The following is a 17,463-nucleotide window of genomic DNA, read 5'->3' on the forward strand; positions in this document are numbered from 1 at the left end:
ATTTATGCTGTCAGAACTGCAGACCACTGATACACTTCTCCCCTTCTCTTCAGATTCCATCCAGATGCCCTTGTGCAGAGTTCAGACAAATCTGTGGCAGCAGGGCATAGTGTAAACGGCATAAGCTTTGAGGTCAGAAAGACCTAAACTAAATGCCAGCTTTGAAAGCCACTTAAAAGCCCTGTGGCCCTAAACATAACAGCTGCACTTACATAGTACTTAAAACAGCCAGGTACTGTTCTATGTGCCCTACGCATATTAACTTACTTAATTGTCACCACTAACTCATGAGGTTGTGTACTATTAGGATCCCTGTATTATAGATGGGGATGTTTAGGAATGGAAAGATCAAGTAACTTGCATCTAGGTAAGCTGCAGAACTGAGATGTGAATTTACACAGTCTGGCTCCAAAGTCAGTGTCTCAGCCATGCACGGTGGCTCATGCCTATAATTCCAGTACTTCGGAAGACCAAGGTGGGAGGATCCCTTGAGGCCAGCAATTCCAGGCTGCAGTGAGCCATGATCACACCACTGATCCAGCCTGCGCAACAGAACAAGACCTTATCTTAAAAAAAAAAAAAAAAAAAAAAAAGTCAGTGTCTTTAACCACTAAGCTTTCATTACCTCCATTCATTTCTTCAACAACTGTTTCCTGAGTGCCTACTCTGTATCAGCACTGCATGAGATGCTGCAGATGCAGTCAAGGACATGGTCCTGACCCTCCAGGCACTGACGGTCTAGTGGGAGAGACATCACATACACCGTGCTAAATTGCAGGCATGCTATGGAATCCAGAGAAGGGGCAGTCAAGAAAGGCTCACTGCTGGGCACAGTGGCTCACACCTGTAATCCTAGCACTTTGGGAGCCTGAAGCAGGAGGATCAATTGAGGCCAACAGTTCAAGACCAGTCTGGGCAACACAGTGAGACCCCATCTGTAAAGAAAAAAACTATTTTTTAAATTTTATAAAAAAGACAGGCTCATTGGAGGATATGACCTCTGAGTCTCATGGGGCCAGTGAAAGGTAGACCTTAGTGGCCACAGGCAGGGTAAAAGAGTAGGACAGGTTGCTCCAGGTGGAGAAAATAGTGAATGCAAAGATAATTGTGTGATGGTTCATGTGCAGAACAGAGGCAGCTCAGTGTAGCTAGAACAGAGCATGGCAATGGAACAGCTACGCGGGATGAGGTTGGAGAGCCAAGCAAAGTCGTATTTCCATGGGTCTTTCTCCCACACTAATTTGAAGTTGAACTTGAAAAAAAGATGACATTTTAGAAAATATACTGAATGCACTGGAAAATATAAAACTGAAGGCAAATAGTCCATTTTACACAAAGATGTGAGAGTTTGCATTAAGCAGGATAACAAGGATACAGAAAGGTCAGAGTTAAAGGTATTCAAAAGCTTGAATATGTAGAACCAGGGCTGGCTGAATGCAAAGCAAAGGAAGAGATGGATCAAACATGACTCGCTGGTTCTTGGTAAGAAGGAAGTAGCTCCATTCAATCCGATAAGTGATGCAAGAGGCACAGCCCCAAATTTGAGGTGCTTGTGAGACCTCCAAGGTAAGCTACCTTGTCTGGATATACTGGTCTTTGGGGAGGAGGTCTGGTGGTAGATTTGGAAGTTATTAGCATCTAGGTATGCACAGGCCTGGGAGTAACAATGATATCAGGAGAACTGGGGAGGAGAGATGAAAGAGAGCTGAAGTCAGAACCAATGTTCACAGAACATGCCCATGAGGAGAAGAACCAATGGCAGGGAGCAGGAAGGAGGAAATCCTAGAGAAGACGGTGTCACACAAGCGAAGGCCAGAATTTAAAGAATGAGGATGTGTCACAGAGCTAAGGAGTGGGCCGACCTCTACTTGTAGGTGGGTCTACACATCTAACTCCCCACCAAGACTGATCAAAGAGCTAAGTTGTGTCTGATGCATCTGTTTTCCCAAAACAGCAGGTGCTTAATATGTAAGGAATAAGGAAATAGTAAGAGCCAATAGTTATTGAGTGTATACATGTGCCAAGCACTAGACACTTTGCATGGATTATCTCATTCAGTTCTCACAACCATGGTATTAGGCACATGCTGGCATATGTACGTATATGTGTGTGTGTGTGTGTGTGTATGTATGCGCCCCCCCCCACACACACACACAAATATATATACATGAACTCCCAAAGCGCTAGGATTACAGGCATGAGCCACCATACCTTGTCCTGATATCTGAACAGGGAAAATAATTTTATTTTAACAGGGAAAATAATCCTTAAACCTTTGTGAATGGCTAATTTGACAGAATTTTCAGCATCACTAAAGGCCTTTTAAAAACTACACAATACTGCTTTCCAATAAACAAAAGGTATAACAGCTGAACCTATTGCCCTCCCAGGCATATCTGAATTTGATTTTATCATTATTATTACCATCATCTTTTTTTTTTTGAGACAGAGTTTTGCTCTGCTGCCAGGGTGGACTGCCGTGGTGTAATCTTGGCTCACTGCAACCTCTGCCTCCCAGGCTCAAGTGATTCTCATGCCTCAGCCTCCCAAATAGCTGGGATTACGGGCATGTGCCACCACGCCCTGTTAATTTTTGAACTTTTAGTAGAGATGGGGTTTCGCCATGTTTGCCAGGCTGGTCTTGAACTCCTGACCTCAAGTGATCTGCCCGCCTCAGCTTCCCAGTGTTGGGATTACAGGTGTGAGCCACCATACCCAGTCCTGATATCTGAATTTTAATAGGGAAAAAAATTCTTAAACCTTTGTGAATGGCTAATCTGACACAATTTTCAGCATCACTATTATAACTGAGAGGAAATGATGCTGGTAGCTGTGCCCAAAAGCCTCTCTTCTGAGCAGTCATGGTGCACGCAGCTGGCCCTGCCCTACCCTGAGCCCCTAGGCAGCCTTAATGAGCGGCTGGGAGCTACCTGAGCAGGCCCAGACCCCACCTGCTGGTGTAACGGACCTTCCCCTCCAGCGATGGCTATAGGTGGGAGCTGAAGAGCAGGAGCGGATATGAAAAGTGGCAGATGGCACTAGGACACCATCTGATTTCCCAGTGCACTTATCAAGCTCACTAAGGCAAGGAGGTGCGAGGCTATTCTGCCTTACAGGGTGAGAAGCACAGCTCAGTCAGCACATTAAAACCAGCAGCAAGGCCGGGCCCGGTGACTCACACCTGGAATCCCAGCACTTTGGGAGGACAAGGTGGGCCGATCACAGAGTCAGGAGTTTGAGACCTGCCTGGCCAACATGGTGAAACCCCGTCTTTACTAAAAATACAAAAATTAGCCAGGTATTAGCCAGACATGGTGGCAGGCACCTGTAGTCCCAGCTACTCAGGAGGCTGAGGCAGGAGAATAGCTTGAACCCAGTAGGCGGAGACTGTAGTGAGCCCAGATCATGCCACTGCACTCCAGCTTGCACAACAGGACAAGACTCCGTCTCGGAGAAAAAAAAAACCAGCCGCAGAGCCGAACCCACTCACGGAGCACACACTGACACAGTCAGGGACGTGCAAGTAAAAGGAGTGTCCTCTTACTTCAGTTTCTGGTGATCCATAACTAGACCTTGGGCAGTAGTTCTCAAACGGTGAGTCATAAAGGTTGGCAGGAAAACAGATCAGAGCGCAAAGTTGACCCTTTACTAGCACTGTAGAGCAATGCAGTCCAGTAGAGAATATAGAAATAAACAGAATGCGAGCCCCCATGTTATGTAAAATTTTTTAGTAGTTGTGTCCAAAAGAGCAAAGAGAAACAGGGGAAATTAACTTTAATATATTTTTCCTTTAACCCTAAATATACAAAATATTCTTTCAAAGTGTAATCAATGTAAAAATTACTAACAAGATTTCTACACGCTTTTCAGTATGCTGAGTCTTTGAAATCTGGTGGGTGTTTAACATTTACGGTGCATTTCAATTCCAGTTAGCCACATTTCAGTTGCTCCATTGCCACATGAAGAGGCCGATGCAGCACTAGAGCCTTTAAGTCTGAGAAGCCGGGTCGGCAGGAAAGTCAGGCCCCTGACACACAATCAGCCAGTGAAATGAGGACAAAACCCATGCAATCCGAGGAATGGAGTCGAAAGGGATCCACCAGCTGCTACCTGAGGTCCATATGCAATCAGCCCATAAATCTGCAAGGCAGAGGATATCCCTGCACTTCAAAAAAACTCTGTCTACTGCTTTATATGACTTCTTTTCTGTCACAGTTCTCACCTTCATGTCCATTTAACCTCAGATTACCAAAAAACATCATTATCCCCAAATATTTATTGAGAGTACAGTATGCCTGAACTATGTTAGATATTGGATCCAGTAATGTCTTATGCATTTACAATGCATTGCAGATTACAAAGCCCTCAACACAAACCAAAAGAAGTGGATGTATCAATTATCTATTACCATGTAACAAATGGCTACAAATTTAGCAGCTTAAAACACCACACATTTATTATTTCATCATCTCTGTGGGTTAGGAGTCCAGCTATGGCTTCGCAGGATCCTCTGCTTAGACTCTCACAAAGCTGCTGGGTGCAGTGGCTCATGCCTGTAATCCTAGCACTTTGGGAGGCTGAGGCAGATGGATCACTTGAGGCCAGGAGTTTGAGACCAGCCTGGCCAACATGGTGAAACCCGGTCTCTACTAAAAATACAAAAATTAGCCAGGCACGGTCGTGGGTGCGTGTATTCCCAGATACTCAGGAGGCTGAGGCGGGAGGATCACTTGGACCTGGGAGGTAGGGGTTGCAGTGAGCTGAGCTCACACCACTGCACTCCAGCCTGGACACAGAGCCTGACTCTGTCTCAAAAACAAAAAAGAATCTCAATCTCAGAAGACTGTATCAAGGTGTTGGCAAAGCCTGGGTTCTCATCTGGAGGCTCAGCTGCAGAAGGATGTACTTCCACACCCACATGATTTTTAGCAGTATTGAGTTCTTTGTGGTTGTAGAACAGAGGGTCAGTTCTCTGCTGGATATTGATCGGAGGCCACCCATAGGTCCCTGTCTCGTGGGTGGTTCCCTCTCCATAGGTGGTTCACGTGACAGCTGAATTCTTCAAGGTTAGCAGTACATCTACTTCCAGACTACTGTAAGGTTGTTTTATACAATTTAACATAATCGTGGAATTGACAGCCCATCACCTTGGCCATATTCTGTTGGTTGAAAGCAAGTCACAGGTCCACCCCATCCTCAAGGGCCTGTGATCACCCAAAGGCACAAATACCAGGAGTTGGGGATCATGGGAGCCACCTCAGGGTATGTCCACCACGGTGGTATTATCCTAATAAATAACATAGGTAAGCAGCAAGGGTGGGGGAAAATGATTCGCAACAGTCACTCAGCTTGTACGGGAAAAATTCATGACTAAGGTCCATGGGTGCTGATTCCATGGCCAGTGTTCCTTCTAACACAGAGTGACAGTGAAACGTGGCTCCTGCCCTCAGGCAGCTGGCTAAATAATTGGGGGTGGGGGCTGGAAATAAGCTCACCCAGAACTCTGCAGTGTCCCCACACAGGTGAGAGGCTTGACCCAGGGAACAGGTTGTCAGGAACTTCCATTGCCTTCTTGAAGTGCCCCTCCCTGGACCTAGGCAGGAACATCAGAGATGAGACAGGGGACTTTGGCCTGGCAAGAAGAAATCATGGGCTCATGTCTAGGAGTAGGACTGCCTATTTTAAGAAATTCCATCCAGCCAAGAACCTCCTCCACAACTTTTCCTAGGACATGTTGCGCTATAACTCCTAAGTTCCCCCTTCTCCCGCTTAGGGCTTGACTATCAAAACCACCTACCATAGGTTTCCCACCTTCTCTGCCAGGCACTGTAGAAACCGCCCTGATCTTAGGCTCACATTTCAACAGCTTCAACAACTTCCATTTCAACGGCAAGCTCCTGGTGGTATATCTGAAAGCAATACCTGGACAAATGGATCTCCTAACGTCTCTGCTACCCCACTCCCAACATGTAGAGTCAAGATCAAACTTGAAGAATTTTGGCTAGATCAGCCAGGTGCAGTGATTTACGCCTGTAATCCCCGCACTTTGGGAGGCGGAGGCAGGAGAATCCCTTGAACCTAGGAGGTGGAGGTTGCGGTGAGCTGAGATTGCGCCATTGCACTCCAGTCTGGGCAACAAGAGTGAGACTCCATCTCAAAAAAAAAAAAATCACTATGTTTTGGGGGCTGAGATATGTACACTGCAAGTGATGAATACAAGACAGTATAAGCCATTTCATAAACATCATTAAAAATAATGAATTAATTAAGTTTATACGGTGAGGTAAAAAGCTACTATATACCAGTAAACACCTTAGCAATTCACAGATAGAAGAGCCCACTGTGAACTAGAATCAGGTAACTTGATTTGGGCTTAGAAAGAGACTGAGGTTTAGAGCAGAGGTTCTCAGGTGCGGGCAATTTTGTTTCCCAGGAAACATTTGGCAATATCTGAAAATATTTTTGATTGTCACAACCGGAGGAAGGAGGAAGAGTTGTGTTAGTCTATTTTGCATTGCTATAAAGGAATACCTGAGACTGGAAAGAAAAGAGGTTTATTGGCTCACAGCTCTGTAGGCTGTACATGAAGCATAGAGCGGGCATCTGCTTGGGCATCTCGGAAAGCTTGCCATCGGACAGACAGCATCTATTATGTACTTCTCTAGATCCATTTTAGAATCTTAAAAGAAGGCAAAGGGAGAGCCCGCATATCACATGACAAGAGAGGGAGCAAGAGGTGGAGGATGGCAGGCTCCTTTAAACAACCCTGGTGGTATATCTGAAAGCAATATCTGGACAAATGGTATTTGTCTCATATTAATTAACAGACGATCGAGCACGCACTACCACAGGGAGGGCAGTCAAGACATTCATGAGGGATCCACCCCATCACCCAAACATCTCCCACTAGGCCCACCTCCAACACTGGAGGTCATATTTCAACATGAGATTGGGGGGGACGAAACATCTAAACCCTATCAGGTGCTATGGGTAGGTGCAACCAGCATGTAGGGAGTAGAGGCCACTGTAGAGTGGATGGTACTATACATCTCACAATGCACAGAATGCTCCCGCAGCGAGGAATTACCTCCTTTACAGTCAGAAAGGTCAGTAGTGCTGAGGCTGAGGAGCCCTGGCCTAGAGTTGACAGAGAGGAAAAGAGGAAAGCTTTGGGCAAAGGTTGTGTGTGGCACTGTGAGAGTTGCGGGGTAGAGAGGAGGTATAAAACAGAGGCAGGCAGAAGAACAATAGAAACACCAGGCCACCACCCCACACTGTAATCTGGAGGAAGATTCCCTCCGCCAACTAACGATAACTTATCTTCTGACTTACTGATCACCAGCAGCAACAAATGTAAGAATCCCTTTTGCATGTCACCTTTTATTCCTGTTCACCATTTTTTTTTCCTTTGAGACGGGGTCTCACTCTGTCGCCCAGGCTGGAGTGCAGTGGTGTGATCTCAGCTCACTGCAACCTCCACTTCCTGGGTTCGAGCGATTCTCCCGCCTCAGCCTCCCGAGTAGCTGGGACTACAGGCGCGTGCCATCACACCTGGCTAATTTTTTTTTCTTTGTAATTTTTAGAAGAGACAGGGTTTCACCATGTTAGCCAGGATGGTCTCGATCTCCTGACCTCGTGATCCGCCCGCCTTGACCTCCCAAAGTGCTGGCATTACATGTGTGAGCCACCGCGCCCGGCCTCCTGTTTATCTTTTATTCCTACATGAAACAGGATCTAATAACCCTTCGGGGATTTCAACAGACACTGACAAATTTATCTTCTATCCCAACTATGCAATCAAAGATATTTTAGGTTTAATTTTCTCCTCCTCCTCTTAATAATCCTAGTACTATTTTCTCCTGACCTTCTGAGTGACCCAGAGCCAACCCTCTCAACACCTACACGACAGGAAGCCAAAGTGGTACTTTCTGTTTGCTTATGCAATCTTACGATCCACCCCTAACTAGGAGTACTGGCCCTCGTATTCTCCATTCTCATTCTAGCAGCTATTCCTGTACTTCACACATCTACACAACAAACCATAATATTCTGACCATGAAGTGAATGCCTATTCTGAATCGTAATGGCCCACCTATTCACATTCACATAAATTGGAGGACAGCCAGTCCAATACCCTTTTATCGCCATGGGACAGACAGCATCTATTATGTACTTCTCTACCATCTATTTTAGAATCTTTAAATGTTACCGCCGAAGCTCAGAGATCCAACCCAATTCCTTTGTCTTGCAGCTGTGGAAACTGAGCCTAAAGAGACAGAATTGATTGCTCAAGGCCATACAGGTTTCTAAATAGCAGAGCCAGCTGCAGAACCCAGGCCCCTAACTCACTGGCCAGTCCTATTTCTTCTGTTTTATTTTTAACATCTAACAGCCCAATAAACTTTTGAACATTTCTTGTACAAACCTCTGAGCTACAGAATAGTTTTCCACTCAATGGGAAAAAAGGTTCCTATTGAGTTGAAAACTATTCTGTAACTCAGTAAAGTTTTTCTGCAAAGGACCAGAGAGTAAATATTTTAGGCTTTGTAAGCTAGACGATGTCAGTCACAAAAACTCAACGCTGCTGCTGTAGTGTGAAAGCGCCATACGCCATACATAAATGAATCAGTGTAGCTGTGTTCCAGTAGAATGTATTTATAGACACAGAATTTAAGTTTTATACAAGGTATGTGTCAGAAAACAGTATCTTTTCTTTTAATTTTTTTCAACCATTTAAAAAATGTTAGAAGAGGCTGGACGCAGTGGCTTATGCCTGTAATCGCAGAACTTTGGGAGGCCGTGGCGTGTGGATCACCTGAGGTCAGGAGTTTGAGACCAGCCTGGCCGATATGGCGAAACCCGGTCTCTACTAAAAATATAACAAATTAGCCAGGCACGGTGGTGCACGCCTGTAATCCAGCTATTCAGGAGGCTGAGACAGGAGAATTGCTTGAACCCAGGAGGCGGAGGTTGCAGTGAGCCGAGATCGTGCCATTGCACTCCAGCCTGGGTGACAGAATGAGACTTCATCTCAAATAAATACATCAATAAATTTTTTAAAATGTTAGAATTATTCTTAGCGCCATGCCATATGAAAAGGTGGTGGGGCGGGCAGGAGGTAGGAGCCGGAAGGATGTTAGTAGGTTTGGACTCTGGGTCAAAATAGCAGATAAGCTGCCATTTGAAAGTAGATCTCCACAACCAGCAGGAAAAGATTTTAGAAACCTCCAGAAAAGTGCAATAAACTGCAAACAATACATACGATAAATCCTGTCGTTGCTAAATGTAAAAAAGTTTCATACTTCTCTATGTACACACACGTACACATAAGCACTAGAGAAGGATCTAGAAGGATATTCATAAAATTCATAACAGGAATCACTTGGGGGAAGGGAGGAGGCATGATGGGAATAGGTCAAGGAAGGCCTTGCAGTGTTTCACGTGTTTTATAACGAGAATGTATTTATGTCTTAGTCCTGCAACTTTTTAAAGTTTTAAATTTAAGGCGGGGCGCGGTGGCTCACACCTGTAATCCAGCACTTTGGGAGGCCGAGGCGGGTGGATCACGACGTCAAGAGATAGAGACCATCCTGGTCAACATGGTGAAACCCCGTCTCTACTGAAAATACAAAACATTAGCTGGGCATGGTGGCGCGTGCCTGTAATCCCAGCGACTCAGGAGGCTGAGGCAGGAGAATTGCCTGAACCCAGGAGGCGGAGGTTGCGGTGAGCCGAGATCGCGCCATTGCACTCCAGCCTGAGTAACAAGAGCGAAACTCCGTCTCAAAAAAAAAAAAAAAAAAGTTTTAATTTAAGAAGAGTCCATGTGCGTCTTATACTAGTTTAAGGAATTTGCCTCACCCCTCACAAATAAACTTCATCCCTCCTTGCGGTCTCATCCGAGGGAATCAGGGGCAGAGCTGGAGGAGCCCGGGCCAGAGCTCCTGCTCCTGCTTAGCAAGCAGGAGGCAGCCCCAGGCCCTGGGGATTTCTGGTCATTTTATGGTTTAGGGGAGGGAGGAGAGAAATGCTCTTTCATCAAATTTAAAAAAATAAAATAAAATTACTACTCTTTCTGCTGGGATACTGGTGGTCTAGGGCCCTTAGAGGATCTGACTTCGGAAACCCCGAAGACAAAGGAGACGTAAAAGGCAGCGATACCCAGTCCCCTGGCGTCTGGGTCGCCGCTCTTGAAACCTCCAGCACATGTGGTTTCAATCACCGAGCCTGGCGCCTTCCGCCACTCAGAAGCCAGCAGCTTCGGGGCGCCCAACCGAGTTCTTTGTTTGGGAGGAGCCGGGGTGGCCGCCTTCAAGAGAGGTTTTAGGCTCAGCCTTCCCCTTTCTGTAAAAATTCCGGAAATCTCAGGGCAGCCCCAGGCGACAGGCTGCAGGCAGCGTGCGGCCTGCTCCGGGGAGCTCTCATCTCTGGGGAGAGCCTAACCCTGAGACCTCTTGGCCAGCGCCGTCCAAAGCAAACAGCAAGCAGATGGTCCAAGCTCGGCCTCTGGTGAAACTGTTTATTCTTAGGAGATGGCCATCTCTCCTCTGGGACCCTACCAGCTCCACCAGCCTCTTACTCCTCTTTCCTTCCGTATCTCCCCCTTCCTCCTTCTAAGTGGGAGTCCTCTGAATTTGATACTACTTTTGAGCTTTAAGAAAGGTCTGCAAGGAAAAGTTAGCCTTCCATTGTGGAAGGTTAATTTGGTTTCCTAGAGAAGGATTGAATGAAAACATATGGGGCTCAGGAAGCTGGACATGGGAGGTTTACATACCCAGTTTGGAATGAGGACAAACCTTGTTTGCCTATGTTGGCAGACTGTCACATCTAAAACCAAATGCCATTAGCCAGCTCCATAAGTAAGACTCCATTTATGGTAAGTTACTAAAGTTATACTTTCAGAAAGTTAAAAGTGGAGGGGCTCCTTGGAAGGCTGAGGTGGGCGGATCCCATGAGCTCAGGAGTTAAAGACCAACCTGGCCAACATGGTAAAATCTCATCTCTACTAAAACTACAAAAACCAGCCAGGCGGGGTGGTGTGTGCCTGTAATCCCAGCTACTCAGGAGGCTGAAGCAGGAGATCACTTGAACCTGGGAGGCGGAGATTGCAATGAGCCGAGATCATGCCACTGCATTCTAGCCTGGGCGACAGAGTAAGACTCCATCTCAAGAAAATAAATAATTAATTAATTTAAAAATTAAAATAAAAAGTATTACTTAAAAGTAATAACCAGGTTCCAGCCATGAAATATTACACTGGAGAGACCACAGACTTCCATCCTGTCCTACAGCAGCCCTTAAAGTGCCAGGGAGAAAAGGGCAGGGTGGGGGAGACCACCCCAGAACTGGCTGCCGGTAGTATTAGGGCAACCCAGAAACCCCCTCCTCAAAAATATGAAAGTGATGACGCTTATGAAGCACTGGATTTAACTGAGTATGCAGGAAGACACCAGTGGTGGAATCTAGTGTTTGGCCACAGCTTGAGACCTATGGTAGAAAAATGCTCAATAGCTACCCAGATTGAATGGATGGTGTTACTGGCCGGTGTGCAGGATTTTTGTTCCAAAAAGCTGGAAAACTCGCAGCAGCTGCAGTAGGTGGTGGCCTTCGTCTCCTTCAGATTGCTAGTCATAGTGGCTATGTGCAGATTGACTGGAAGAGAGTTGAAAAAGATGCAAACAAAGCAAAAAGACAGATTAAGAAATGGGCGAACAAAACGGCACCTGAATTCAACAATTTAATTGAAGAAACAACAGAATTTATCACGCAGAACATTGTGATATCCAGTGGATTTGTGGGAGGCTTTTTGGTTGGACTTGCACCTTAAGGACATGAATGTTCTCCCACAGTGGATTCAACTATGAGAAAAGAAGTGGGAGCAGTAAGAGGTCTCTCAAGAGTACATGCTGCCAGAGTCTCTAGGGCAAGGAGAAACTAGCTGGAAAATACTGAATTCACAACTTAGCTTTTTGCCATCTGAAGCTTGGCAAACTAGTATCTGCTATAAAACAACCTATATGGTGTGTGAACAATAGTATTCCTGAGCAAAACATGGCTTTCATCACTTTGTAAAAATCTGCATCTGTTTAGAAATTAGCCTGTAAAGGCCGGGCATGGTGGCTCACGCCTGTGATCCCAGCACTTGGTAGGCTGAGGTGGGTGGATCATGAGGTCGGGAGATCGAGATCATCCTGGCTAACACAATCAAACCCTGTCTCTAGTAAAAACACAGAAAATTAGCCGAGCATGGTGGCACGCACCTGTAGTCCCAGCTACTCAGGATGCTGAGGCAGGAGAATCGCTTGAACCCAGGAACAGAGGTTACAGTGAGCCAAGATCGCACCACTGCACTCCAGCCTGGGCGACATAGAGCGAGACTCTGTCTCAACAACAAGAAAAGAAGAAATTAGCCTATAAAATATCACCATTGGATGTCGCTATGGAGAGAAAAGAAATATGTTGGATTTATTGCCTAGTGAAATATTATTCTCTTTTTATTTAAATAAAACATTCTTCAACCAGGCGCCATGGCTCAGGCCTGTAATCCCAGCACTTCGGGAGGCCAAGGCAGGCGGATCACGAGGTCAAGAGATCGAGAACATCCTGGCCAACATGGTGAAACTCCGTCTCTACTAAAAATACAAAAATTAGCTGGGCGTGGTGGCACGCGCCTGTAGTCCCAGCTACTCGGGAGGCTGAGGCAGGAGAATTGCTTGAACCCGGGAGGCAGAGGTTGCAGTGAGCCGAGGTCACACCACTGCACTCCAGCCTGGTGCCTGGCGATGGAGCAAGACTCTGTCTCAAAAAATAATAATAATAAAATAAAATGTTCTTCATTATGGACCAAAAAAAAAACAAAAAACGAAGTATTACACTGGAAATGCAAACCTACAGGCAACCATCTTACCTTAATCAACCCAGTTCCTAGCCTGGACTCCTGGAATATCTGTGAAAGACACCTCATTCAGGACTTTGTTTTTCACTGTTCCCTCTTGGGACATTATCAGTCCTTAGTTTGATAATATATACATATACATAGGGTATATAGGCTCTATAAATCAGGGTCCCCTCCCCCCACATTTTTTTTTTTTAACTTTTGAGAACAGCACCAACATTGCAAAGATATGTGATAATTTTCTCAGGTATTTTGTTGTTCTTGAGGTGAATAAGGAAAGAAATATTCACAGGATCAAAACCAGTTAATTTATTTATTGCTGCTCTTGGATTTATGGCAGCTGGGATCCATGAAGCCAAGCGCTCTCCTGACAGTGACAGTGGCTGGCACACTGACCTGCTCATATGCTAGAGCGCAGTTTTTCTTTTTTTGTTTTTTTGAGACAGAGTCTCACTCTGTTGCCCAGGCTGGAGTCCAGTGGCACAATCTCAGCTCCCTGCAACCTCTGCCTCCCAGGTTCAAGCGATTCTTGTGCCTCAGCCTCCCGAGTAGCTGAGACTACAGACCTGCACCAGTATGTCTGGCCACTTTTTTGTATTTTTAGTAGAAATGAGGTTTCACCATGTTGGTCAGGCTGGTCTCAAACTCCTGACCTCATGTGACACCCCCCACCCGCCTCAGCCTCCCAAGGTGTTGGGATTACAGGTATGAGCCACTGCGCCTGGCCTACAGTGCAAATTTCAGCATAAAATGCCCTTGCATAAAAACCTTGATGGCTCCTCTTTGCCTAAGCACTGAGGACAAATTCTAATCTCCTTCGTATGCTACTGTGAAAGAAAAAATTAACAATAATACTTGCTAAAGATGGTAAGAAACACACTATTCAAGGGGAGTATAGGAGAGAAAAAAATGTTTTCCTTCTACCCTGCTTGGTCCTTTGCTGGGGCTCTGCAGCAAAAGGCAGATTAATAAGAGAAAAGCATACAATTTTTTTTTTTTTTTTTTTTAGACAGAGTCTTACTCTGTCGCCCAGGCTGGAGTGCAGTGGCATGATTGCAGCTTACTGCAACCTCCCCCTCTCAAGTTCCAGCAATTCTCGTGCCTCAGCCTCCCAGGTAGCTGGGATTACAGGTGTGTGCCACTTTACCTGGCCAATTTTTGTATTTTTAGTAGAGATGGGTTTTCACCATGTTGGCCAGGCTGGTCTCGAACTCTTGGCCTCAAGTGATCCACCCACCTTGGCCTCCCAAAGTGCTGGGATTATAGGCATGAGCCACCGCCTACAAATTTATTTAATACAAGTTTTATGTGACATGAGAGCCTTCATGTGGAAATGAAGCCCCATAAAAATGGTTAGACATGTTTTTACTAGGTTTGATGAAGAGTGAAAAATCATGGGAAAACGGTATGATCTAAGGGCGATAAACTGGAGGAAACAGCAAGGCCTGCCCACTCAGATTCCTCTCAGTGTTCCTGTCTTCAGAGACAAGGACGCTCCTTCCTCCGGGCATAGGGAGGGTGCTTCTCACATCAGGGGCTTAGGCCCTTCTTGTGGGGGAAGGTCAGACAGTCCTTCCTGCACCTGCTCTTTCTCAAATTTCTTCAGCTTAAAATATTCGATATGCCAAGGTGGCATATTTTGGGGTAGGATGTTCTCAACCCCATCATGGTAGTGGCCACTACAATCAATAGGGTTTTGTAGTATGGGCGAGACATGGGGCTCAAATTCAGGAATAATAAGGAAAAGTGGAGATTTATAGCCAAGGAATAAGGCAGGGGAATCAGTGGATGGAAAATCACTAGGAAGTAGGGTAACTCTTCGCTAAACTGACTTAACAATGTTTCTGCTGAAAGGAAGCCAGGGTAAGAAGATGTTGATGGTGGTCAGATGAGAGAGGGGGATTTCACTAAATTCATTCAGTGGGATTCTTCATAAAACTGGAGTAAGTGGGCCTAGACAGAGCCCCAGGTTGAGCCTAGTCAAAAGGGGAACCCAGAGGAGCCTGACCACAGCCAGGTCAAGGAGTCTGTGATTTTGCTCCATTAATAACTGGAAAACCAGCCTCGTTTCCAGTCTTTAGAGCCTGTGGAGTCTACACCGACATCATTATAAACTTCCCATCTTTCCCTGAACAGATCTCCAGGTCATCCCAACAACTTTAGAATTCCTTGGCAGGCAGTTATAATCTCAGAGTCCAGGCATGGTGGCAAACCCCTGTAATCCCAGCCTTTGGGAGGCCGAGGCAGGCGAATCGCTTGAGGTCAGTGGTTTGAGACCACCCTGGCCAACATGGTGAAACCCTGCCTCTACCAAAAAATAGAAAAATTAGCTGGGCATGGTGGTGCACGCCTACTTGCCAGGCTGAGGTGGGAGAGTCGCTTGAGCCGGAAGGCAGAGGTTGCAGTGAGCTGAGATAGCACCATTGCCCTCCAGCCTGGGCACAGAGTGAGATCCTGTCTCAAAAAATATATAAAATAAAATGAAAATTAAAAATAGGGCCAAGTGCAGTGGCCACACCTGTAATCCCAACACTTTGGAAGGCCGAGGTGGGTGGATAACTTGAGGTCAGGAGTTCGAGACCAGCCTGGCCAACATGATGAAACTTCATCTCTACTAAAAATACAAAAATAAGCTGGGCTTGGTGGCAGGCACCTGTAATCCCAGCTACTTGGGAGGCTGAGGCAGGAGAACGGCTTAAACCTGGGAGGCGGAAGTCACAGTGGGCCAAGACTGCACCACTGCACTCCAGCCTGGGGGACAGAGCAAGACTCTGTCTCAAAAATAAAGTAAAATAAAATACAAAATAAAATAAAATGAGAGAGACAAAAATAAGAGAAAATAAAGGGAAAAAGTTATAACCTCAAAGCACAGAGAAATAGAAAACATTGGGGATATTGTGGTCTAGGAAACAGTCTTCTCCACATGGAGCTTCTGAATAGCTTTCTATACTTGACGATTCCCCAAAGTAATCATTCCTTTGCTGAGTCCTTAATAGGGCAGCTGCCCACTCACCAGCCGTGTGCCCTGGCATGCAACTAAATCAGCCTGCAGGAAGATAGGAATCATATATTTCTGCAATTTGCTTAAAAAAAAAAAAAAAAAAAAAGCGCCAGGTGTGGTGGCTTACACCTGTAATCCAAGCACTTTGGAGGCCAAGGCTGGTGGATCATCTGAGGTCGGGAGTTCAAGACCAGCCTGACCAACATGGTGAAACCCTGTCTTAAAAAAATAAATAAATAAAAATAAAAATAAATTTATAAAAAAAAAAAAGCTATTTGTGGAGCAGAGGTTCTGCCTCAGCACTTGGTTCAGGTCTGCTCCTTATGCCCCCACTTCCTTCTGCAAAGATTATTACTTTCCTTTCACTTTTGTAGTCCTTACTATAATAGCTAAAATAGATTTGTACAGCATGCTTTAAACAAGATTGTATTTAATCCTTATGACAGCCATGTGAAAAGGTACTATTATAATGCTCATTTTATAGACGAGAAAAGTAGGTTCAGAAAAATTAAGGATTTTGGCGAGGAGCAGTGGGTCACGCCTGTAATCCCAGCACTTTAGGATGCCAAGGAGGGTGGATCACCTGAAGTCAAGAGTTCAAACCCAGCCTGACCAACATGGTGAAACCCCGTCTCTACTAAAAATACAAAAAATAGTTTGGTGTGGTGGTGGGTGCCTGTAACCCCAGCTACTTAAGAGGCTGAGGCAGGAGAATTGCTCGAACCCGGGAGACGGAGGTTGCAGTGAGCTGAGATCACACCATTGCATTCCAGGTTGGGCAACAAGAGCAAAACTCCATTTCAAAAAAAAAGAAAGAAAGAAAGAGAAAGAAGAAAGAAAGAAAGAAAAGAAAGAGAAAGAAAGAAGAAAGAGAGAAAGAAGAAAGAAAGAAAGAAAGAAGAAAGAAAGAAAGAAAGAAAAAGAAAGAAAGAAAGAAAGAAAGAAAGAAAGAAAGAAAGAAAGAAAGAGAAAGAAAGAAAGAAAGAAGGAAGGAAGGAAGGAAGGAAGGAAGGAAGGAAAAGGAAAGAGAGAGAGAAAGAAAGAAAGAGAGAGAGAAAGAAAGAAAGAGAGAGAGAGAAAGAAAGAAAGTAAGTTAAGGGCAGAGTCTGGACTCCAATGTGACCGAAACCCACTCAAGTAACCATGCTCCGCACTGTGTTTTGAAACCTAGTATTTAAGAGTTTGGAAAAGGTTGGGTTTGGACTTCCTTATTTTTGATTATTGTTCATTTGTTTGTTTTGTTTTGCTTCTAATCTTTTGTTTTGTTTTGTTTTTGGTTTTGCTTCTAATCTTAAATATATAAAATTAAAGTAAGAAGAGTTAGAAATTCCCTCCAATAGTCAAAATATTTGTTTCCAAATATTCTTTCTATATTTCTGTCTATATATTTTTTTCTAATCTTTGTGGCTACCAGGAAATATTTCTCAATGGAACTGATGGACCAAGAAAAATTTCTAGGCTCTTTATATTTGAGCAATGAGAAAAAGTTCTAACACTAGACAGTCAAACGATTTGAGGAGAAAGAAAAATTATCACCTAAGTACTATTTTGGAATGACAGGTATTAT

At 45.0% G+C, this 17,463-nt stretch overlaps 1 protein-coding gene and 1 pseudogene across 1 annotated transcript in view; both read left to right on the forward strand.

Annotated features, from left to right (window-relative positions):
- Positions 1-17,463, forward strand: part of CLMP (CXADR like membrane protein) — a 129,661-nt gene that overhangs the window by 52,020 nt on the left and 60,178 nt on the right. The gene's annotated exons all lie outside the window — the stretch shown is intronic.
- LOC116556122 lies at positions 11,161-12,137 on the forward strand (annotated as a pseudogene).

Source organism: Sapajus apella, unplaced genomic scaffold (genome assembly GCF_009761245.1).
Source record: "Sapajus apella isolate SASKATOON/1434 unplaced genomic scaffold, GSC_monkey_1.0 scaffold16, whole genome shotgun sequence".
NCBI lineage: Eukaryota > Metazoa > Chordata > Mammalia > Primates > Cebidae > Sapajus > Sapajus apella.